This window comes from Dasypus novemcinctus, chromosome 5 (genome assembly GCF_030445035.2).
Source record: "Dasypus novemcinctus isolate mDasNov1 chromosome 5, mDasNov1.1.hap2, whole genome shotgun sequence".
In the NCBI taxonomy this organism is placed as follows: domain Eukaryota; kingdom Metazoa; phylum Chordata; class Mammalia; order Cingulata; family Dasypodidae; genus Dasypus; species Dasypus novemcinctus.
The window spans coordinates 157,057,039-157,081,128 of record NC_080677.1 but is presented as its reverse complement, the minus strand read 5'-3'; the positions used below and the strand labels follow the sequence as shown (position 1 = coordinate 157,081,128).

The 24,090-nt window shown below is 37.1% G+C and overlaps 1 protein-coding gene and 1 non-coding gene across 4 annotated transcripts in view; both read right to left on the bottom strand.

Annotated features, from left to right (window-relative positions):
* MPP7 (MAGUK p55 scaffold protein 7) overlaps positions 1–24,090 on the bottom strand; it is a 254,694-nt gene that overhangs the window by 96,575 nt on the left and 134,029 nt on the right. The window lies entirely within an intron of this gene.
* Positions 21,025–21,097, bottom strand: TRNAR-UCU (transfer RNA arginine (anticodon UCU)). The gene has a single exon. It is a non-coding gene; the product is annotated as a tRNA-Arg (tRNA).

Genomic DNA, 24,090 nt, shown 5'->3' with positions numbered 1-24,090 from the left:
TATTTTTTTAAATGTCTGCTTCCCCTCTATAATAACAGGAGCTTATACTTACTTGGTACTTACTACATACCTCAATTATCTACATTATAATTATCAGTAATACTAGTAATACAGTCTTCGATGAGTTTAATATTTTAATTCCTTAACCCTCACAAGGACACTAAGAAAGTAGTTGCCCCATCACTCCCATTCTACAGATAAACAGATGCACACGAGATAAATAACTTGCTGTGCACGATCCCACAGCTAGCAGCGGCAGAGAGGGGATTTAAAGCTCAGGCCACCTGGTCAGCATCAGGCTCTCAATCGCACCACTTCACTGCCACTTAGACAAAGGTCTCAGCAATCTTTGCTGATTTCATCTGCTGCAGAGTGAAAATGAGCCAAGCACAGGGCATGGAAAGCAGTCTGCATAGATAGGAGCCCACACTATGATGGTTTTCCATGACTGGAGGGTTACTGAAGACTTCTTAAACCTTCCCCCTAATTTTTCCTTTCCTATGTTTCCCAATTTTTCTAGATTGATTTGCATTAATACTATAATTCTAAACTAAACTTATGTGTGCCGAGTAAACTCAGTATTTTCCACTTGATCTGCTGCTTCTGAGTGTCTTTTCAGTACAAAAGCCGTCAGCACCTCTTTCCTCGTCCATCTTCTCTAGATCCTCACCAAGCCATATAATAGCCTACCCCAACCCTGGCACCTCTGGACTTTGCACTGTTATCAAGAATTTTTTTGAAGTTTTCCTAGAATTTCAAAATGCTAGCAACCCTATCGTTAACATGTATTTTACCTCACTGCATAACTTTTAAAATAAAGTTGGTAGGAAAATAAAAATTACTGTAAAATATTTAAGTTCTTCATAATTTCCAAAAGATATCAACATAAATTATGCTTTTTATTAGAATTTATAATACTCAGGGAAGAAAATGAAACCTCAAAATGTTTTTCAATTTCTAATATAGTACGAAGGTCACTGATACAGGCTTCACTCCAAGGCTGTCCTGTAGAACTTTCTGCTATGATGGAAAGTTGTATACTTGCACTGTCCAATATGGTAGCCACTACACATGTAGCTACTAAGAACGTGAACCATGGCCAGTGTACCTGAGGAACTAAATTTTTTATTTAATTTTAATTCATTTAAATTTCAATAACCGTATGTGGCTAGTTGCTTCCATACTGGACAAATATGACATACCTTTATACACTCTGTAATTTCCCTGTAGAGCCCAGAAAAATTCACTCTGATACAGTTTTGGGTGTTTTCTTTTTGGGGGGGGAGGTGCGTGTGCAAATTTTCTTGGGTGAAAACATTCTGGAATTCAATAGATCACTATATAACTGAGGTCATGGCTTAATCATCAATAAGGCAAACTAAATGCCAAACCTGAAAAATACCATGTATTTTACTTAACATTTCCCTCTGCAGATTCAATTATGTGGAAAAAAACAGACTTGTTTTCCTCCCCTGAACAACAAAAAGATTAGAAAGAGGGAAAGGAGTTGAGGGAAAGAAGGAGTGGGGGTAAAGGAATCTGGAGGGAAGAGGAGATTATGGTTAAATTAATTTCATATGATAGAACAAATACAATTATTCAAAACAAAGGTTATTTAAAATAATGAAAATACACCTTTGAAGAAAAATAGGACATTTTAGAAAGTATGTATATTATGTTCCATTAAATAAGCTGTATATATGTATTGTTCTAAAGGACTTATTTTCTATAATTACATTTGTAATCAGAAAAAGTTAAAATAGAAGTAGTTTCTTCATTGAATCAGCTGAATAGGAATGCTGTAAGCTACCTTCACTTACATACAATCAAAAATAAGTGATTAATGTTAATAAGGGAATCTGGTGCCAATAATCTAATTTTAGGACACAAATACTAGACCTTCTTTTAAAGTGATGTTTCATAACCAAAGTATGAATAAAGCTTAATTGGTCCAATGCAATGCTTTTAAACATCTCAATGCTGTACAGAGATATTTAAACTGAAAAACTCCAAGGTTACCTGAATTAGAGTAAGCTAAAGCTGCAATCTTTTTCTAACTTCTATTATGAGTACAGAAAAGTACTGAACATAATAGTAATTTGTATTAGTAGTCTGGATGTCTAACATATTAATTAATAGTACCAAATCTAGAATTAGCTTCCCCTCTACACTAAAAAATTTCTATCTTCTTTATTCAAAAAGAAAGGATGAGGGTAGAGAGGGATTTTGAATATTAAAAAGAAGATCCATAGAACATAACGACAGCCAAAGAGAGCTGGAAATTACAAACTATGCTGTGATTAGCTATCCAAGAATAATTTTTTAGAAGTATTATAATGGCTGGAACTCTCTTTTTCAAAATGACAATAAATCAATCTTTCTTCAAAAGGCTAAGACTTCCAAAGGTGGCTTAAAAGCAAAAAGGGACAAGTTAGGAGGAGCAAATTTTTAAACCAAACGAACAACAAAGAGCAGATCATACAGTAGTGCTAACTGCACAGCCTCCTTTCCAATTTTATACCAGTAATATCTCTCTTTTGCATAATTTTCCTAGCCAACAGCTCCAAAACAATAAATCTGGTGAGAGCTGACACCCCTATTTTGTCTTTATTGTGATATATGATATTGGCTTTATATTGCCATAAATATTATATTGTCATGTGAATTCAATACCCATAGATTCTAAATTTATCAAGAATTGTAAAAGAATGTTCAATTTTACTAAGTGTCTTTTCAGCATCTGCAAAGACATTGTTTTTCCTATTTGAGCAAATAGTATGGTGAATTCTATTTATAGACTTCCAAATATTGAGCTGTCCTTTACTCCCACAATGAACCTCACCTGGTTATTATTCTTTAGTGTACTATGGCATTCTACTGGCTAATATTTTATTTAGAACTTTTGCACCAATATTCATAAATGAGAATGGTCTTTATGTTCTGGTCCTGTCTTCATTAGGTTTTGTTCTCAATGTTATACGTATTATTTTTTCAAAATCTGAATGCTGTTTATATGCTCTGAAAACATCTGTATATCACTGGAATGATCTCTTCTTTAAATATCTGAAAACAGTCCCCTGTGAAAGCAACTGGGTCCAAAATATTTTGGTGGGTGGCTTTATTCCCCAACTTTATTTCTTCCAATGGCAATGTGTCCATTTACGTTTTTCTATCTCTCCTAGTGTTAGTTTCAGAAAACAATGTTCCAACAAAATTATTCATTTTTATTTGGCTTCTGAAATTTTATCTGGGTAAGTGGATGTGGCTCAAATGAGGGAGCTCCCACCTGCCACATGGGAGTCCCAGGTTTGGTTCCCGGGTCTCCTTGAGAAGGAAAGCTGGCGCGACGGGCAGGCGTGCCGAGCTGATGCAACGGGATGATGCAACAAAGACACATAAAGAGGAAAGACAATGAGAGACACAAGTCAGGGAGCTGAGGTGGCTCAAGCGACTGAGAGCCTCTCTCCCACATGGGAGCTCCCAGGTGCATTTCCCAGAGCCTCAGGAAAATAAGTAGACACAGAGAACAGATGGCGAACAACAAGGGGGTGGGAATAAATAAATAAAATAAATCTTCAAAAGATTTATCTGAATGTTCCCAAGCAATGGAGTCTTTTAGGAGTCTTCAAATTTCCTCTTATCTATTTTTTCTCTAATACCATTTATTATTTGGTGTAATTTTGCTTTATCAATTTTCGTCCTGGATCCCTGCATTATTTAACTAATACTGATTTTATTGTATTTTCAAAGATCCAACTTTTACGTTTATTACTTTTACCATTTTTTTCTAATTTATTGTTTTATCTCTATTAATTCATTTCTTTTCTTTATGTAAGCCAACCCTACATAAAACTTAAGTCGTGTAGCATACAAATTATTAGAAAACTAAAGATAAGTCAATTACTCTAACTTGAGTTTTGTTCATAAAATATTAAGAAAAAACACTCATTCTAAGAGAATTTCTTTAGAGTCAACTCTGAAACAAAATAAATACGGCAAGAGTGTAAGTAATTTTAACCTTTCCAGTTAGAAAGGTAGGAAGGTAACCTGTGGAAGAGCTAAAGAGTATAGACATCATATAAAGGGAACTTTTCAGGTGGCCTAGTTAATTAAGCAAGCTCAAATATCATTTGTACCCTTTGTATACACTGCTCGTTAGCTGAACCCCTCAGGAGGAGGAGAAGGCTTCTGCTGATTTAATTTTTGTCCTTGTTTAGAGTAGTAGATATAATGCTCAGGTCACTGTGCTACTAGTGTTGATAAGACAAAGCGCTGAATAACTAGTCAAGTATAAAATCAGAAACAGGGATACGGACTTTGGCCCAGTGGTTAGGGCGTCCGTCTACCACATGGGAGGTCCGCGGTTCAAGCCCCGGGCCTCCTTGACCCGTGTGGAGCTGGCCCATGCACAGTGCTGATGCACGCAAGGAGTGCCCTGCCACGCAGGGGTGTCCCCCGCGTAGGGGAGCCCCACGCGCAAGGAGTGCACCCATAAGGAGAGCTGCCCAGCGCGAAGGAGGGAGCAGCCTGCCGAGGAATGGCGCCGCCCACGCTTCCCGTGCCGCTGACGACAATAGAAGCGGACAAAGAAACAAGACGCAGCAAAAAGACACAGAAAACAGACAACCGGGGGAGGGGAGGGGAATTAAAAAAATAAAAATAAAATCTAAAAAAAAATCAGACACAAAATAGCGTACTTTTCCTCTTTGCCTTTCATTCGTGTGAAACTTTAATGGCAATGAATGCCAGAAGCTATTTTCATGTAGGTTTTTTCCCCCTTTTTAGTCACAGCATATAGTGTAAAATTTTTAAACTTTTAAGCTTTTGGAAATGTTTTAATTATTAATGCTCCAGTTTGAAATACTTTAAATATTCTAAAAAGAAAATATGATAAATACCGCTACACCCAGCAAGAAAATTAAACAGATGTTATTATGATATTTTACTTCAGATAACTTATTAAATGAATCCTAACAGTTATGGGTAAAAATCAATCCTTGCATTCCCTCTTCCTTTTTCTCTCCCAAGAAGAAAACACTATCCTGAAATTGCTGGATATTATTCCATGCATATTTTCATATTTTAAAACATATGTGTATCTATGAACAATAATACATCCTACTGTTTTTAAATGTACATAAATGGCACTGCTTCCTCTACAACTAGGGTTTTCACTCAACATTATGATGCTATATCCAGGTTGAAACATGTAGGTTTAGTTCCTTCATCTCAACAGCTGAATAATAGTCTACCATAATGACAGTAGTTTATAGCTCCATCTTTGATTGAAGTAATACGGTTGTTCCTGTTTTTTTTTTTTGCTATTGACATCCTTTCACAGGAGACTCCTGCACTACGGTAGATACCTACTGTGCTTGTTTCCTGTTTCCCCATACTCTTACCAACACTTGATGTTATCAGACTTTTTTCCCAGTCAGATAGATGTGAAATGGAATCTTGCTGTGGTTGTAATTTATATCTTCCCTCCAATCTAAGACTTGTTTTTCCGTTTTAACCGTTTCTGAGGCAGACAGAGAGAGCTGCTTCCCAACATCACTTCTCCCCTTCCTTAGTAATTAAATGGTAGCTGGAAAGCGACTGCCCAGTCAAGGATTACATTTGCTATAATATCCACCCTGTCCCCTCTCCCTGCAGCTAGGTTAAGGCAAGTAATTAGTTCTCCACCATGAAAAGTCAGTGAACGTGCTAAGTACCACTTCTAGGCCAAGGCCTCTAAGAAACCAGTCCACTTCCTCCACACTCTCCCACTTCTCCCAACTTGATACAGATGATGGCCAGGCCCTAGGAGATGGCAAAACCTCCCAAAGGAAAGACACGGGGTCCCCAAAACACCTTATGGAAGGAAGGTATGCATCAGTCTGGCATAACCCCCTGAAGAGGTACTGAGCGGGAAATACAGTTCTGTTGTACTTAAACCATTACATTTTTTGGACTATTAGTTGTTTACTCTACCCTAGGCAAACAGAAGTTATTTCAATGCAGTCAAATATATCTAACTTTCTCTTTATGGTTGTGTATTTCGTTCCTTAAGAAAATATTCTCAATCTTAGTGGAATAAAGAGATTCTCCTGTGAATGCTTTAAAGTTTTAGTTTTACTTTGTACATTGAAGTTTTAATTCTACCCATGAAAAGCTTTAACTTTGATCTTTTTAAAAAAAAATAGTAGCATTTACTCTTTTCCTCATTAATTTGTAATCCACTTGTTAGTTACCTAATTCCCACATACAAGTGCCTATACCTAGGCGCTCTATTCTGTTCTGTTGGTTTGTCCCTCCTGGAGCCAATCCCATTACTATATTTTTACCTATACTCTTGATCTTTAGTAAGGCAAAACTACTAGCCTTTAATTCCTCCACATGACTTCAGGATCAGCCATCTTGGTGGCTTATTGAAAGGAATTCTATAGAAATTACGTATTACCTTGAAGAAAAAAAAATGTCTTTACAACACTAAATCTTTCTATCCACAAATATGGTGTATGTATACACACATACACACACCATGCTCAGGGTTCTAAGTGTTTCTTGAATCTAATCATATTTCATCAATTCTGAAAAGATTTCAGCTGTTCTCTTTTTAAATATTGCCTCGCTATCCTCCACTTCTGAAATTTCTGTTAAGTAATTATCACTCTATCATACACGTATGTTAATCTCTTTTTACCTCTTTATCTCTCTGCATTCTGGGAAGTTTCCTCAAATCTATGTTCCAGTTTATTATTTTCTCTAAAGCTGTGTCTAATCTACAAATGAACCTTTCCATGGAAGTTGTGGTTGTTTTTTTTTTTAATGACTATACTTTTATTCCTATAGTTCGAAAAAAGCTTTATGCGCTTTCTTCAAAACTTTCTCTTTCCCCATACCTAGAGCTTTTTCCTTCTTATGATTATGGCCTTCTTTTATATCATATCATCTTAAACATTTACTTTACAGACTATAAAACTGTTTTACTACATGGAGTGCTCAGGTTTGAATCTTGCTGCACCGGCTGCAGCTGGAAGTAGCCTGCTCCCACAAATGTTCAGTAATTTGGGGTTGCTGGTCAATCTTTGGGGTTTTATATATGGAAATTCTAGGTTGATGGTAAATTCTTTCAGAAATACTTGCTTCTGACAGGTAACCCTGAAATGTCAACAGCAAATTTTATTAATCACACAGTTTAGGATTCTTGGACCATCTAGATAAAAACTCAAACCCAAGCCACGGATGGACCACTGAATTGTTTCAAATTCTTAAAGTAAACTATTTTGTTCCTAAATCCCAGCAAGATAGAGACCCTTCTTTGTTATCTCATACAAGTAGGTGACAATTTTTCCTCTCTTCCCATTCACCAAGAAAGTAGTCCTAGAAAAGCAAGCTGTTTTTATGTTTGTGTTGTGGTACTAACTCCCCATCTTTATCTAGGCTAAATTTCAGGGAAGTGACAGCCCACTCCCTGGCCCAATCCCTTCAAGGCAGCTGTGACATCAGATTAAGTAGTTAACACTACAGTATACAGTTTACTCTTCATTTCTGAAATGAAGGGATTTCCCTTACTTTCTTGCAAGCCTAGTAATGCACTTAAAAGAATGTTTGTGATTATTTGCTGAGAATTTTTGGAAACTTATTATAGCAATTAGAAATTTGAGTTGATTAAAATAAATTAATTCTGGCTTCTAGTAATGTAGCATCCAGTTATTGTGCAGTATCTCTGAGCTTCTTATTGTAAAAGGGGGAAAAACTCACACTTTGCTTTTATAGGAAGGGATTTTAAGTACATTTATATCTGGGCTTGTGAAATTTGCAAAAGTTATGTTCATTTCCTCCTACCTGATCTCAGTGCATTTTTTAAAGTTGAAAATTATATTTCATCTAATTTGGAATTACTCTTTCAGGATTAAAACAGAGATTCTTATAATGTTTTTGTTTTTAGGCTCTCCTTTGTACTACAAAGAGATTATGCATGCATTGCACTCACAAGTATGCTTTAAAAACAAAGTTTTGAGGCTGTAACTGTCAGGCTACATTGCCAGAAGGAAAAAAAAAAAAGTGTTTCTATAGGAAACCACTAGGAATAACTGGCATTTTGCCTTCAACTCAGATTGGGGTGTTTGCAACATCTCTATACATACAAATTATTTTCTAAAAGGGACATGGCTGTAAGCACCCAAACCAATTTTGGTTTAATTTATAAAAAGTAATAAACCATCAACCTTTTCACTCTGATGGAATATGTAGTGATTCTGTTTGAAATCACTTCCCAGAACCTTTTCCCCAGAAGAGGTTCCTTTAGTTCCCAAAACAATATTCTAGAAAAAGTGGCGAGGGCATTAAACACTTCTTTAGCATGTTTTAGAGAGTCAACAAAAAATGTGCTTAAGGAATTATCCAATCTACAGGTGTGCAATCTGTTCCATTCTGAAACAATCCAATATTTTTACACACATCTTTCACTCCCCCTCAAAGTACAAGAATTAGATTTGCCATTAAAAGATCTCTATTTCCATAATCATCAGAGAACTGGGAACTGAATTGCTGGAGGTGGACATACCACAGGTGCTGATTTGGTGTCATGAAACTCTGACAGGTTTCAACACAAGTAGCAATCAGTTGTGTGGTATACTTGTTTCTAGTTTATATTTTAATGAATACTATAATTGCAGCTTTAAAATAAAATGCTTTAGCAATAAAGATGGAATGACCTGCCTTAAAAAGTGGCAAGTCACACATCTAGGTCTATGGCTTGGAGTCTGTGAACAACTTTCAGAAGGCCCATGATCTCCTGGAAATGTACACAAAGTTGTTCAAATGCATTTTTCTAGGAAAATAATCCAAAACTTTCACCCACAATTCAAAGGGGTCTATGACCTCAAGCAGGGTTAAGAGTTATTCTTTTAGGGCCCCAAATACAGATGAGAGAGTCGTGCTAAAAGCCTTGGCCTTATCCAGTAAAAACCAAAAAGCCATTAAAGAAGAGAAGGGGGAAGCGGACTTGGCCCAATGGATAGAGCATCCGCCTACCACATGGGAGGTCCGCAGTTCAAACCCCGGGTCTTCCTGACCCATGTGGAGCTGGCCCATGCGCAGTGCTGATGTGCGCAAGGAGTGCCCTGCCATGCAGGGGTGTCTCCCGCATAGGGGAGCCCCATGCACAAGGAGTGCGCCCCGTAAGGCGAGCCGCCCAGCGCCAAAGAAAGTGCAGCCTGCCCAAGAATGGCACCGCACACATGGAGAGCTGACAAAGCAAGATGATGCAACATAAAGAAACAGATTCCCGGCGCCACTGATAATGATAGAAGCGGTCACAGAAGAGCACACAGCGAATGGACACAGAGAGCAGACAACTGGGGGGGAGGGAGGGGAAGGGAGGGAAGGGGAAAGAAATAAAAAATAAATCTTTAAAGAAGAAAAGGGACACAGCATGGCATGTGCTTCAGGAGGGCCATTTTGTTGTCTAGACTGGAAACGAGATACCTTTTAAGAGGATGTCAAGGGACCTTGTCCCAGCAAAGCACAGGGTTACCTTCCAGCTTCCTCAGGCTCTCCTTTTTTGCAGCAACAGCAGCAGCAGACCTGCAGACCCGGTGGTTCCCGTCTCCCATCAGCATTCCATCTCCCATCCCAACTCCCATCCCAACTCCCCAACTCCACCCTCAAGCCTGGTAGTAAAACATGATGTAGTCTCTTCCCAGCCACTGTTTTGCTTGCTGCCCCCAGAGATAAGCATCTAGGCCCATTATGTTTTAAGGATTTTATCACTAGCCATATAGGGAAAACGAGGAAGAAAAAGAAATACGAAGAATATATAACATTTTCACAGTTTTTAAAAATAAAGTGCCAGTATAATTTACTAAGAACCTTGAAATCAAATGGATGGAGTTTGAAGCCTGGTTCTATCCCTTACTAGCCACTGGGCAATTTACTTACCTTTCTAAACCTAAGTTTCCTCATTATTTAAAGTAATATAATAATAGTATCTAGTTCAGAGGGTTACTGTGAGAATTAAATAAAGCTGCTATTAAAAGAGTTTCACACTATCCATAGAAAACAGAAAACCCTCTTAGATGGCAGTTTATGTCCTGATTTCCTCTCCACCCTCCACTTGTATTCCCGGAAAGAAAATGTCAGCCTCGCCTTGACTATATATTGCATTACACATGTGTAAGATGTAATCAAGACCTAAAGATAAAATTCAACAGAGAATTAGCACCACCTGTGCACCACAAAGAACCTGCAAGTCTGTGGGACTAAGTTCACCCCTGATATTTCCTCAAAAGAAATCCAGGTAAAAGGAGAAGAGGACCTGAAAGAAGACAGTGGCGGCAGGGTTAAGAAAGCCTGGACAGACACTGAAAAGAAGACATAAATTTTACCAGAGCAAGTGGCAGATGATGGAGAGGGTGCATGATCAAGCAGAGAAAATCACAATGAGATTTCCAGGCTTAATGCAGTTTTTGATGAAAAACCCAGATCTAAGCGCTTATTAATGTGTGTCAGGAGGACCTTTTCTGAGTAGCCATAACTCTAATTGCCCTATACCCAAAATAAAAAGTTTTATCTTTGGGGAGAGGAAGAATGGAATCCTCACATAGGAAAAAGAGCAACAGCTAGATGGAAAGGGTCTTAGAAAAAAAGAGTGACCATCAAAATTTCTTGAAGGACCATAAAAAAAAACGCGTATGCTGTTGCCAGGTATCATCTTCCTACGGAAATTTAAGACCCTTGCTCCCAACCCCAAATTCTACTGAAGTTGATGAGGAAACTCACATAATGTGAGATGAACTTAGATCTGGTGAGGGAATGTGAAGAGTGTTCCAATGTGACTCTAATGAAAGAGTGCTGGACAGGAATCAGATTTCATTCACAGTGGAAATATCTAGCAATCATAAATTGGTTGTCACGTCCTTATTTAAACCCTTCAATTTCTTGCCATTGCTACAAGAGATTAAGGGTATGCTTGTCAACGCTCTTAAAAATCCAAGAGAGCCGCTACAGCTTGCATGACCTGGCCCCTGCAGTTTCATCCTGGCAAGCCACTTTCCCCCAAGTTCCCCAAGGGAGAAGCAGAAATTCAAATCAGATTTGACAAGGAAGTCTCTAACTGAAATAAGCAGGAATCTCTTCAAAGTTGTAGATTTTGCCAGAAATATTGTCAGGAGATAGAAGAGATACTTTCAGTGTAACACAGTTTGGTGCTGTAAAAGGAGAAATAATAAAACAGTCTCTTACTTGAATTGAGCTGTTTGTTCGATCTGCTGATGAGCATAGTATAAACCAACAGTTCTCAAACTTTTTTGGTCTCAGAATACCTTTATACTCTTTAAAATTCATTGAGGATCCCAGAGAGTCTTTATTTATGTGGATAATATCTATTGCTATTTATAGCACTGAAATTAAAACCAGGAAATTTAATTCTACTAATTCATTTAGAATAAAAATGACAATGTTGAAATAGCATTTTATGAATAATAAATAAATTATCCAGAATAAAATTTTAGAAAGAAGAATGGCATTGTTTTACAAACTTGCAAATATCTTTAATATCTGGATTAAAGAGAACAGCTGAAACTCCATATTTGCTTTGGCATTCAATGTGCTGGGATATGTTGTTTTGGTTGAAGTATAAATCAGGCCTCACACAGATATGTAGCTGGTAGAGGAAGGAGCAATTTAGCAGTCCTTTTAGAAACCAGATCAGTGAGCCTTTGACACACCGTTACATTAAAAGCACTGTTCTCCCTTGTATTCTGCATAGCTCTTTTACCCACACAAGAATTTGTGATATTGCACACTGGTTACCTGGAAAATATTACTTCGTTGGGTTATGTCGATTTGTTAAATGTTGACACATTTCACCATACAATGAGAAGAAATCACATTTGTTAATATCGCCACAAATCTCATCAGAAAAGCCTTAAAGTAGTGGAAAGCTGACAACCTCACAGTGCCACATACAAGTTTTCCAAAAATTTTTACATTTGCTCAAGAAGCTCAAAATGACCACTGGCAACAAACGTTTTGTTGTTTTCTTTGAAGTGACAGACTTACTTTCATCTTCTGAGAATGAGTGTAGCTTTTAAGTCAGTATTATTTTAAATAAAAAAGGTGCCCCATGAAAAAAGCAGCCTGCTTATTAGTTCACAAATCGATCACACAATTGCTTTTCCTCAGGACAAGCATGCTCTGGTATGCAACTAAGTGCTTTCTGAGTATTTCTCATCTATCATATTTCAAAAGGCTCAATGGTAAAAGACATGCAATCAATGGTTACGATTTAATATCATTAGTAATTTTTAAAGCTTCATTAGCACATTCCTAAGCAAAACTGGCTTTTTGTTTTACTGTGAGCACATGGTGAAGAAAACCACAAAGACCATCAGCTGGCGACACAGCCTTGAGTCCTGCTAAGGTGTCAACATTTCTACCCACCTCTGCTTTCCACCATCAGTGCAAATGTCGACCCAGTGAAAAAGGCAAATAACTTTATTATCAAAGCAGTTTGACCTTGCAGATCCCCCAAATCACTAAATAGTCTTGGGGACCTTCAGGGGCCCAAAGATCATATACCTTGAGGCCAAAACTCTAGATATATGAATGTAATAGATAAAAGGAAATCCAGCATGTCTTTGAGGCCACAAAATTCACAGTGAATATATGATTTTAGTATAAGAATCCTAGTACTTTTGATCTTATGTAAAACTCTTTTTCGGAAGTTAGCATCCGACCTGAACTACTGGTCCAGGATACTCTCAGCAAGAGAACTCTGAATTCTTAGAATCATGACTTCCAGGTCTGAAAAGTGGTGACAAGAAGCTTTAAGAAAAAGACTAGTATCCTTATGAAGAATTAACTTAGACAGAGACAGAACAGGTTTTAGCATTTCATGAAACTTAAGATTGCTCAATCCCTTACTGTTTCCCCTATTTTCAGCTCTGCCTTTGATGTCTTTCACTCTGGCCTATTACTGCAACTGTTAGTCCATTTAAACCTAAGCAGTTTATAATGGACCTGGGCATCAGCCCAGTCCTGCTAGTATCATCTTCTTGTATTTATCGTACCCTTTCAAAACCTTCCTTTCTTTCATATATTCAAAGACCTTTTTTTTAACTCCCCATTCTTACTCGTATTTTTTTTATCTTTTCTAAAACAGAATTCTACGTTTGTTTGTACAATAAACTGAAACTTACTTGCCTCTACTATTACCATCACAGCTGGAATATTTAATGCACTCAGGTATATATTGCAGCATACCTAAAAAAAAAAAAAAAAGGTATTCATCTTTCTCCACCCCCCAAAAAAAAGTTTTATATAAAACACAGCTAGCATTCCCCTCTGATTCCTGGCAGAAGTTACCTAAAATGTTTATCTTTCGATGAAAAACATCTCTCACTGTGAAATTTTTTTTTCATGAAAAAACAAAGCTGCTGTTATACATGAGGCTTTGCAGACACGAATAATCAAATCTACCTCTTGGTCAGTAAGAAACAAAAACCTGCAATGGCTCTGCTTATAGGAAGACGATCCTTAGGTGAATAGAGGAAATTTGGACCAAAACTAACCATTTTAATCTTGTTCTCAAACAAAATTTCCTGCCACTTCAAAGCTAAACATCCTAAGGCTTCTAAAGCATATATCAAAATATTTGCAATTTATTTCCAGTAATCTGAAAATCATCCAATTTTCTATGGAATTAATTTTTCCAACTTTTCACTTTATTAGTCCTTATGGATATATGTTAAAACTTATTTACAGAAATGAAAAAGAAATGAAACTTTTATGCTTTTCTACTAGCTTTAAACTTATCTCATAGTTCCTATAAGACGTATATAAAATCTGATTATTTTCTCATAATAAAAGATTAATACATCATTACTGATACAGTTTAGGCACCCCAAAATCCAACTCACAATTTACAAAGCAATTAAATTGAATAGCAAATTCTACTACTCTGAAATCAAGCTGAAATTTCCCCCAGATTAATTAGAGCAAAGTACTATTTAATACTGTAACTGAAATGAAGCAAGCTTTGGATCTCAGGGAAGCAAAGAGAACTCTCTGAAGCAGCAAAAAGTTTTTTTAATATACTTCATATTTTACATGTGGGGATATCAATATTCCACTAAAGGAGAGACCTACCTTGAAAAACAGAACGAAACCTTCCAGCTTCAAGATGGAGAATTGAGCCCACAAATTTATCACCTTTCCTACCCAGAATTCCACTGAAAAGGCCAAATAATATGTATATCTAAAAATGTGTGGTGGTAGCAGACACAAATGCCATCTAAAGATTAGGTAACACCGAAAAATTTCTAGAAAACATGAAGATAAATACTAGGAAAAACCAACTCAAATTATCATGACCACCTATATGCTATACTCCAGGCAAAGATGGGGCCAGCTTGGAAAACGGGACAAGAGCTGCCATCAGAGAGCCAAAGAACCTCCAGCCAGAGAAGGAGAGGTTCAGAAAAAGAGTGGGCATTAGGATATTTGCTCATTATTAACAGTTATTTATTGTGTTGTGGTAGGTTGCTTCTAAAATGGCTCCAAAAGACAATCCCCTCCCAGTATTCACTCCCTTTTTCTCCCGTTGTATGTGGGCTGGGCCTAATGACTGATTCTAATACAGAGAAAACAGCACAAGTGACAGTATGTCACTTCCAAGATTAGGGTATACAAGACTGTGATTTCCATCTTGCGGCCGTGCACCTGCTCATGCTTGTTCTAGCTCTCTCGCACGCTCTCTCTCACACACACACGCTATGGGTGAGCCAGCGGCCACGCCATGAGCTACACGATGGAGAGGATCCTGTGGCAAGGAACTGAGGGCAGCGTCGGGCAGAGCCAGGGAGGGAACGGCTCCAGGTAAGGGCCACGTGAATGGACTGAGAAGTGGATCCATCCTTAACGTATCCCATGTCTTAGGTCCCATTTGCTGTGTGTTTTCCTTTCCTACCTTCTGAAATAAATACCATACAATGGACTGGCTCAATGTGTTTTTCAGATTATGAATTTTGTTGTGTGTCCTGTAGATGATTTATTATTCACTGCTGCATAACACTCCATTGTGCAAACGAACACAATATGCTTACCTGTTTTTCTGTCAATGGACATCTGAGTTATTTCCAGGTTTTCTGATATTAAGAATTTTGCTGTTATAAACATTCTTATATATGTTCCCTGGTATATATACATAAAAGAGGCTTCCTTTGGCATATTCTTATAAGTAGAATTATTGGGTCATGGGGTATAATTATTTTAAACTTTATTAATGTTGAATTGTTTTCTAAAATGGTGGTATTGATTTACACCCTTACTAGCAATATGTACAAATTGAGCCACATACTTAACAATACTTGATATAACATACATTTATAATAACAAATTCTTAATTTTTGCCAACTAGTGGGTCTAAATGGGTAGCTCATTGTGGTATTAATTTGCATTTTAAGTTTACTGTTTAATACTATGTTTTCCTATGTTTATTGGCCCTACAAGGTTTTAATGTTTTATCCATTCTTTTACTGAACTATTTTTCTTACTCTTTTGTGTGTGATATTCTTTATATTTTCCAGAAACTAAGCCTTTTGTCAAATATAGTCATACTATATATGAGTATGCTATAGTCATACTCTCCCAATTTATAGCACTGTCTTTTATTTATGGAATATTTTAATGAAATAAAATTCTTAATTTTAGCATAGGCAAATTTTTCAAATTATTTTTATGGTAAGTAGAAAGTTTTAAATAAAAAGTTTTCTTGTTTAGATCTATAGCCTAGGTTAAATTTTATTTTCATTTATGATGTGAGGTAGGGATCCTAATTCATTCTTTTCTCTATGGACAACTATTTTGTCATCATCCTTTTATCCCCACTATTCTGTCCCAGTTCCGTATGTTTGCAGGTCTGCTTTCAGGTTCTCTTCAGGTCCTTGGTTCCATTTGTTCTACTCCTGTGCCAATGCCATATCATCTTAATTACTAAGATTTTATGTTAAATCATGGTATCTACTAGTATCTGATAGGAAAAGCATCCCCCTGTCCCAGCCTTCTCCATCAGGCACACCTGCCTCTTGTTGGCTCTTTGCTGCCCTATGTAAACTGAAGCTATAAAACACCTTGGAGAGAAGCAGCACCTTTGTAATACCAAGCCTTCCTCTTCAGGAATATGGCATCACTCTCCATCATCTTGTGTCTTCTTCTACGTATTTCAATAGTTTCATAATTTCTCCCATTCAAGTCTTGAACATTTTTGTTAGATCTATTCCTAGGTAACTTATGGTTTTTGCTGCTATTGTAAATAGGGTGATTTTTTAAATTTCATTCTCTGTTGGTTGTTGGGAGACTTTAAGCACAATTGGTATTTGTCCACAGACCTTGCAGTTGGCCACCAGTGTACTAGTCTGTAGGTTCTTTTGGGTTTTCTATGCAGAAACAATCATATTCCTTGTGAATGATGCCGGTTTTGTTTCTCTCTTTCCAAGCCTTATTTACTCCCTGCCCCCAACTCCACTCCCGCCTTACAGCATTGATTAGGATCTCCACTGCAAGAGTTAAGTGATGAGAGAGCATTTTTGTCTTGTTCCTGATTTTCAAATGCTTTTAATTTTTCTCCACTAAGAATAAAACTTTCTGTAGTATTTAGTAGATGTCTGTAAAGAGATTTCCCCCAATTTCTCTTCCTCCCATTCCTATTTTCTGAGGGTTTTTCCTTTTAATTCAGAAAGAGTTATTAACTTGGCCTTTTCTACATCTATCAAAATAATTATATACACTACATCACACTTGTTTTAGTTTCCTAGCTGCTAAGATGAATACCATATTATGGGCTGGCCTAACAACAAGAATTTACTGGCTCATGGTTTCAGAGTTTAAAAGGCCTGCTTCCTGCCAGGGTTGGTGATACCATTTGGCTGCCGGCAATCATAGATGATTCTTGGCAATTCCATCACATAAGAATGCACATGGTAGTGTCTTCTTTCTCTTCCAGGTTCTGTTGACTTCCATCTTCTGGCTGCACCCTGTGGCTTCCCTCTTCTGCATCCAAACCCATTTACTGGATTAAGGCCCACCCTCATCCACTTTAGTCACACCTTAACTAACAACATCTTCAAACATCCATTTTTACAAATGGGTTCAAGTCCAAAAGACCAGGGATTGGGACCTGAATGTGTCCTTTATGGGGAACATGATTCAACCACCACCAACACTCACAGAGGCATACCTCAGTTTACTGTGCTTCTTTTTACTGCACTTCACAGAGAGTGGGGTTTTTCTGGGTTTTTTTGGGTTTTTTTTTTTTTACACAAATTTTTTTGTGTGTGTGACAAACCTACGTCAAGCAAGTCCATCAGTGACATTTTTCCAACAGCATATGCTCACTCTATGTCTCTGTCACATTCTGGTAATTCTTGCAATCCTTTGCATTATTATTCTATCTATTACGGTGATCTCTGATCAGTGATCTTTGATGTTACTATTTTAACTGTGTGGGGGCACTACGCACCACAACCATATAAGACAGCGGGCTTAATAAATGTGTTCAGATGACAGTATTTTAAAATAATATAATTTTAATTAACTGCTTTTTAAACATAATGATGTTCCACACTTAGACTACAGTATACTGTAAATATAATTTTTATATGCATTGGAAAACCAAAAATCTGTGTGACTCACTTTAGCGATATTTGCTTTATTGCTGTGGTCTGGAGCAAAGTCACAGTATCTCTGAGGTATACCAACAGATTTTTCTAATGTTATATCCAATAGGCAGAGTATATTTTAGATTTACCATTTTGCTAACATTGTTTAGAATTTTTTATTAGTGCAACTGTGAGCTTACAAAATAATCATGTGTAATGTACAGAATTACCATACATCACCCCACCACCACCCTGCATTGTTGTGGAACATGTTACAAATTATTAAAGAATACCATGAAAACATTATTGCTAACTACAGTCCATAGCTTACATTTGGTGTATTTTTCCCATAAGCCACCTATTATTAACACCATGTATTAATTTTTTTCATTTGTTCAAGTTAATGAGAGAACACTCTTACATTTATACCATTAAATACATACACACACAATTCACTGTGTTATATAATCCCACGCCTTGTACCCTCCATCCAAAGTGTATACACAGTGGCTCTCACTTTCATCACAGAGTTGTACTATCATTGCCTCAGTAAAATTTAGAACGTTTCCTTACTACAATAGAAGAAAATCCCATAACCCGCCCCCATTATTGAACCTTAGCATTGATAAAGTACCTTCTTTGACAATGATGCAAGAATATTGTGTTTTCCCCATGCATCACTGTATTAACAACTTGTAATAGTGACATACACTTGTTCTAGTTCATAGAAGAACATTCTTGTATTTGCACTAATAACCACAATCCTCATCCACCACCAAGTTCACTATGTTACACAGTTCCTACATTATTCTCTTGTTTTCTTTAATTGACATCTATGTCCCTAAACTACCCCTTTCATCCACAGTCACAACTGTAAATCAACAGTGTTAGTTATACTCACTATAATGTTTACCATCAACTCTATCCATTTCTACGCATTTATAAACAACGTAGTTAAAACTTCTACATACATTAAACATCAGTACCCCTACTCATTTCGTCATCCTAGTAAATCTGCACTCAAGATTTTAAGTCCATGCATTTACTCTTCTTATTTAATTCATACTAAGGAGACCATACAATATTTGTCCTTTTGTGTGTGGCTTACTTCACTCAACATAATGTCCTCAAGATTCACCAATTTTGTCATATGCATCCCAATTTCACTTCTTCTTAGAGCAGCACAGTACTCCATTCTACCAGCAGTCTTTACAACATTTTGTTTGTCCATTCATCAGTTGATGGGCATTTGGGTTGTTTCTATATTTCAGTAATTACAAATAATGCCGCCATGAACACTGGTGTGCAAATGCCTGTTCGTGTCTCTGCTTTCAATTCTTCCGAATATGTTCCTAGTAGAGGGACTGCCGAATTATATGGCAGTTCTTTATTTAGTTCCTGAGGAAATGCCAAACTGTCTTCCACAGTGGTTGTACCATTCTACATACCCATCAACAGTGAAAGAGTGCTCCTATTTTACCATATCCTCTCCAGCACTTGTAGCTTTCTGGGTTTTTTGGCTTTTTTTACTAATGACCATTCTATAAGGTGTGAAATAGTATCTTACAGATTTGGTTTACATTTCCCTAATAGCTAGTAACATTGAACACTTTTTCGTCTTCTTTTTGGCCATTTGTATCTTCTCTTTGGAAAAATAGCTATTTAAGTCTTTTGCCCATTTTTAAATTGGATTGTTTGCCTTTTTATTGTTGCATTGCTTGATCTCTTTATAGAACATGGAAATCAAACCCTTATTGGTTATGAGGTTTACAAATATTTTCTCCCACTGAGCAGGCTGTCTTCTCATCTTCTTGACAAAGTCCTTTGAAGCACAAGTGTTTAATTTTGAGGAGGTCCCATTTATCTTTTTTTTTCTTTTGTTGCATGTGCTTTACGTGTAAGGGTTAAGCCGCCACCACCTACCACTAGATCTTGAAGATGTTTTCCTACATATTCTTTGAGGAGCTTTATGGTTCTAGGTTTTTATTTAGATCTTTGATTCATTTTGAGTTATTTTTTGTATAAGGTATGACATAGGTCCTCTTTCTTCTTTTGGATATGAGTATCCAGTTTGGATATGGGTATCCAGTTCTCCCATTACCATTTGTTGAACAGATTGTTCTGCCTCATGAGATTCGCCTATACTTTTCCTAGCTCCTACTGGATTTTGCCTGGTCCCAGAGAATGAGGTGACAAGTGTACTCTCTTTACTCTATTTTCTGGAAAAACTTATAAAAGAGTAGAATGATCTGTTCTTTGAAAGTTTGGTAGAATGCAACAGCAAAACCACCTGAGTCTTGTGGTTTCCTCAATATTTTTTTCCTTATCTAATTTCAATGCCCTATTTCTTCTAATTCCATAAGTTGTGTTTTTCTAGAAATTCTTACATTTTACTTAAGTTTTCAAATTAATTGCCTTAAAATTGCTCCTAGTATTCTTTATCTTTTTAATCTCTGCTGGATCTGTAGTTATACCCCTCTTTTCATTTCTAATATTGTTTATGTGTACCTTTTTTCCCTCAATTTCAAAGAAACTACTTTTGGCTGCATTGGCTTTCTCTATTTTCTATTTCACTGATACCTGCTCTTACCTATACTACTCCGTCCTTCTACTTTAGGGTGGAAGTTACTGTTTTCTTTTAAACTTGAGCTGAATCCTTTAACTCATTTTTTTTATAATTTCTTCTTTCCTGATAAAACACATAATAACTTTTATGAGTGTCCCCTTTAAAGTAATTAACCTATCACTAGTCCACAAGTTTAGGTACATAAACATCAGAATTAAGTTCTAAGTATTTTTAAATTCCCATTACGATTTTTTGTTTGACCCATGATTTATTAGAACTATGAGTATATTTTACTTTCAAATATGCAATAATTTTTCCCCCTGCTTATTGATGACTTCTCCCTTTACTGGACTGGGGTCTGTGCCATTTATGCACCTGTTTTGTTTTTTTTTTTGGTCAGCTCATTAACAGGGGGACTAGAAGTCAGTAAACTACATTTCCTAGACTCCCCTGCCTGCTGCTGTCTTCCTATTAAGATCCTGCCAGTGGAAGCCTATTCCTACAGTAATAATTCTGGGTTCACCTCTTTAATTCTTTCAGCCCTCCAACATGCCCATAACCAAATCCTTGTGTTAAATCTCTTCTACTCTAAACCACGGTGTATGTTTCCCTAAAGAGACCCTGACTGATACAGGGTCAAAGTATACAGTCTGTATGATACATTATTTGACATTTGATAAGTTGATGAGCTTAAATATGATTACCTTTTTTATATGTTCCACGTGCTAAAATCTCCTACTATGATGATGATTTGCTGCATGATCTCCATTCAATAAATTTTTGCTAAATTTGATCAATTTAAAAAATTTTTTTAGAAGGCACCAGGAATTGAACCTGGGACCTCATACATAGAAAGCAGGCACTCAACCAACTGAGCTACACCTGCTCCCCCTATCTATTTATTTATTTATTGGTAAAGATTTAGTTATTTAGCTGCCGCTGCTACCACCTCCCCTTCCCCGCCCCCGTTGTCTGAGCTCAGTGTTCATTTGCTGTGTGTACTTCTGTGTCTTATATTCTCGTTAGGCGGTTCCGGGAACTGATTATGAGATCTTCCAGAGTGGGAGAGAGGTGCTCATTCTCTTGCGCCACCTCAGCTCCCTGGTCTGCTGCATCTATTATTTTCTCTCCTCTGTGTCTCTTTTTGTTACATCATCCTGCTGCTCCAGCTCTCCACATGGGCCAGCACTCTGTGCGGGCCAGCACTCTGCTCAGGCCAGCTCACCGTGCGAGCCAGCTTGCCTTCACCAGGAGGCCCTGAGTAACAAACCTTGGACCTCCTACATGGTAGAAGGGAACCCAATGGCTTGAGGCAATCCGCTTCCCCTCAATTTATTTTATTTTTGAGGCTATTTTGTTACATTCATTGAGTCTAGAACTCAATGGATTACTGTTTTGTAATCTTCTCTATTTCTAATAATGCTTTTTATTTCGAACTCTACTTTGATTGATATTAAAAGCCCTCCTCACTTTTGGGGCAGTTAGTAAATATCTGCCCTAGGAATCATTTCCTTTTTACTTCCATTCTTTTCATGACATTATGTTTTAGATGTTTCTTATAAATAGCAAATAAGTGAATTTTGTTTTGTTTTTAAATAGTCCAAATCTCTAATTCAAAAGTTTAATCAATTTCATATTATTGGTACTACTGATATATTTGCATTTTATATCTAAAATTATATAACTTTTTTGTTTTTTCTTGCCTTTACTTTTGTATTGATTATCCTTTTTTTAGTGTGGTTGTTCTTTTTTTGTTTTTCTTCTATTTTCTCTCCCCATGGGTTTGAAAAATACACACTCTATACTGTAAAGAGTAATCCTAAATTTTTCTACTGTATTTGCCTTAATATCTTAGGGCCCCTCACAAACACAACACAGACTTTAAAATAACTCCAAATTAAACTTCTTCAAATTTGTTTTATATAAGTGAGAGTTTCGATTTACATATATGCTATTATTTTTATTTTTACTTACTCATTATTCCTTCTTGGATCTCAGGACATCTATTTAGGATCCCCCCCTAAATTCATCCTTTTGAAGTTCCTGTAGTGCAAGCCTCATACAGTAAGCTCTCTTAGTTTTTGGTTATATATAAACAGTTTATTTCACATTGGTTCTTAAAAACAATTTTGCTGGATATACTATTCTAGACTGACAGTTATTTTCTCTCAGTACTTCTTTGGGGATTTATTTTTTTCTATCTTCTGGCTTATATTTTTGTTTTTGAGAATTCTGCAACATCTGCATTGCCATTCTCTGTCTCTGGGTGCTTTGAAGGTCTTCTCTTAACCTCAGAGCTGCAGTTTCACGACAATGCACCTGGGCATGGATTTTTTTTTTTTCCCCAATTCTGTTTTGGGTATGCTTTCTTCCTGAATCTGTGAATAAGTGGTTTTACTTTGGTTCTGGGAAATCTGTAGCCATTCTCTCTTAACTAAGCTCCCCACTACTGCCTCTATCATTTTTTTTCTGGTTCTCAAATTAAGCATATGTTAGACCTTCTCATTTCTATCTTCACAACTCTTTTTTTTTGTTTTTTTAATTTAATTTCCCCCCCTCCCCTGGTTGTCTGTTCTTGGTGTCTATTTGCTGCGTCTTGTTTCTTTGTTCGCTTCTGTTGTTATCAGCGGCACGGGAAGTGTGGGCGGTGCCATTCCTGGGCAGGCTGCTCTTTCTTTTTCACGCTGGGCGGCTTTCCTCACGGGCGCACTCCTTGCGCGTGGGGCTCCCCCACGCGGGGGACACCCTTGCGTTATTTCATACTTTCCATCACCTTCTTTCTCTGCTTTCTTTTTTTTCCCCCCTCCCCTCTGCAACTGTTTTCTGTTCTCTGTGTCCATTCACTGTGAGTTCTTCTGTGTCTGCTTGTCTTCTCTTTAGGCACTCCAGGAACCAATCCTGGGACCTTCAGGAAAGAGACAGAGATGCTCAAACTCTTGCACCAGCTCAGCTCCCTGGTCTGCTGTGTCTCTTATTGTCTCTCCTCGGTGTCTCTTTTTGTTGTTGCATCACCTTGCTGTGCCAGCTCTTCACTCAGCCAGCTCACTGTGTGGGCCAGCACTCCACGTGGGCCAGCTCTCTGCTCTGGCCAGCTCACCCCATGGGCCAGCTTGCCTTCAAAGGAGACTCTGGGAATCGGACCCTGGACCTCCTATATGGTAGACAGGAGCCCAATCACTTGAGCCACATCTATTTCCCTCTCTCTGCCTTCTTGGTACTTTTCTTCAGATATATGTTCAGGTTCACTAATTCTCCTTAGTTGTATCTGCTTTGTAATTCAAGCCATTAAGTCCTTTCAGCTTTTTATTTCAACAATTGCATTTTCAAACTTTCCTCCCAAATTTGCCTTCTTCTCAGTAATCTCTCACTGTGACTTATCTTAGCAAAAGGATCATTTTTTCTTTATGTCTTCCCTTTCAGTTTCTGACTCAGGTTACAGGCTTAGAGAAGTATTCTATCATTATGTGATAGTTACATAATAATGCCTTACATACTCTAAGTTAGGTACATTTGATGAAGACAATTTTAGCATTCCACGATGGTTCTGGAAGATAATTACACAAATCTGAAAATGTCACACTCCGTACAAAAACACAAATGAGTGTCTCCTAGGTGTGAAGTAATGCATCTGGTCTGCATCAAGGATATGACAGAGGAATACAACAAACTCAGTCCCTATTTCTTGAAGCTTATAACACACTGGGTAAGGAATAAATTAAACAACTATCTATAATTAATTACAGTTGTTCTAACTTACTTTTTAACCAATTTACTAAAGCAAAAAAATAAACAGATGTCCTTTGAGCAAAAGAAAACAGGAAAAACAATGAAAACCAGAATCAGGAAAGCAAAGAAAATGTTTACATATTCTTTCTTTTT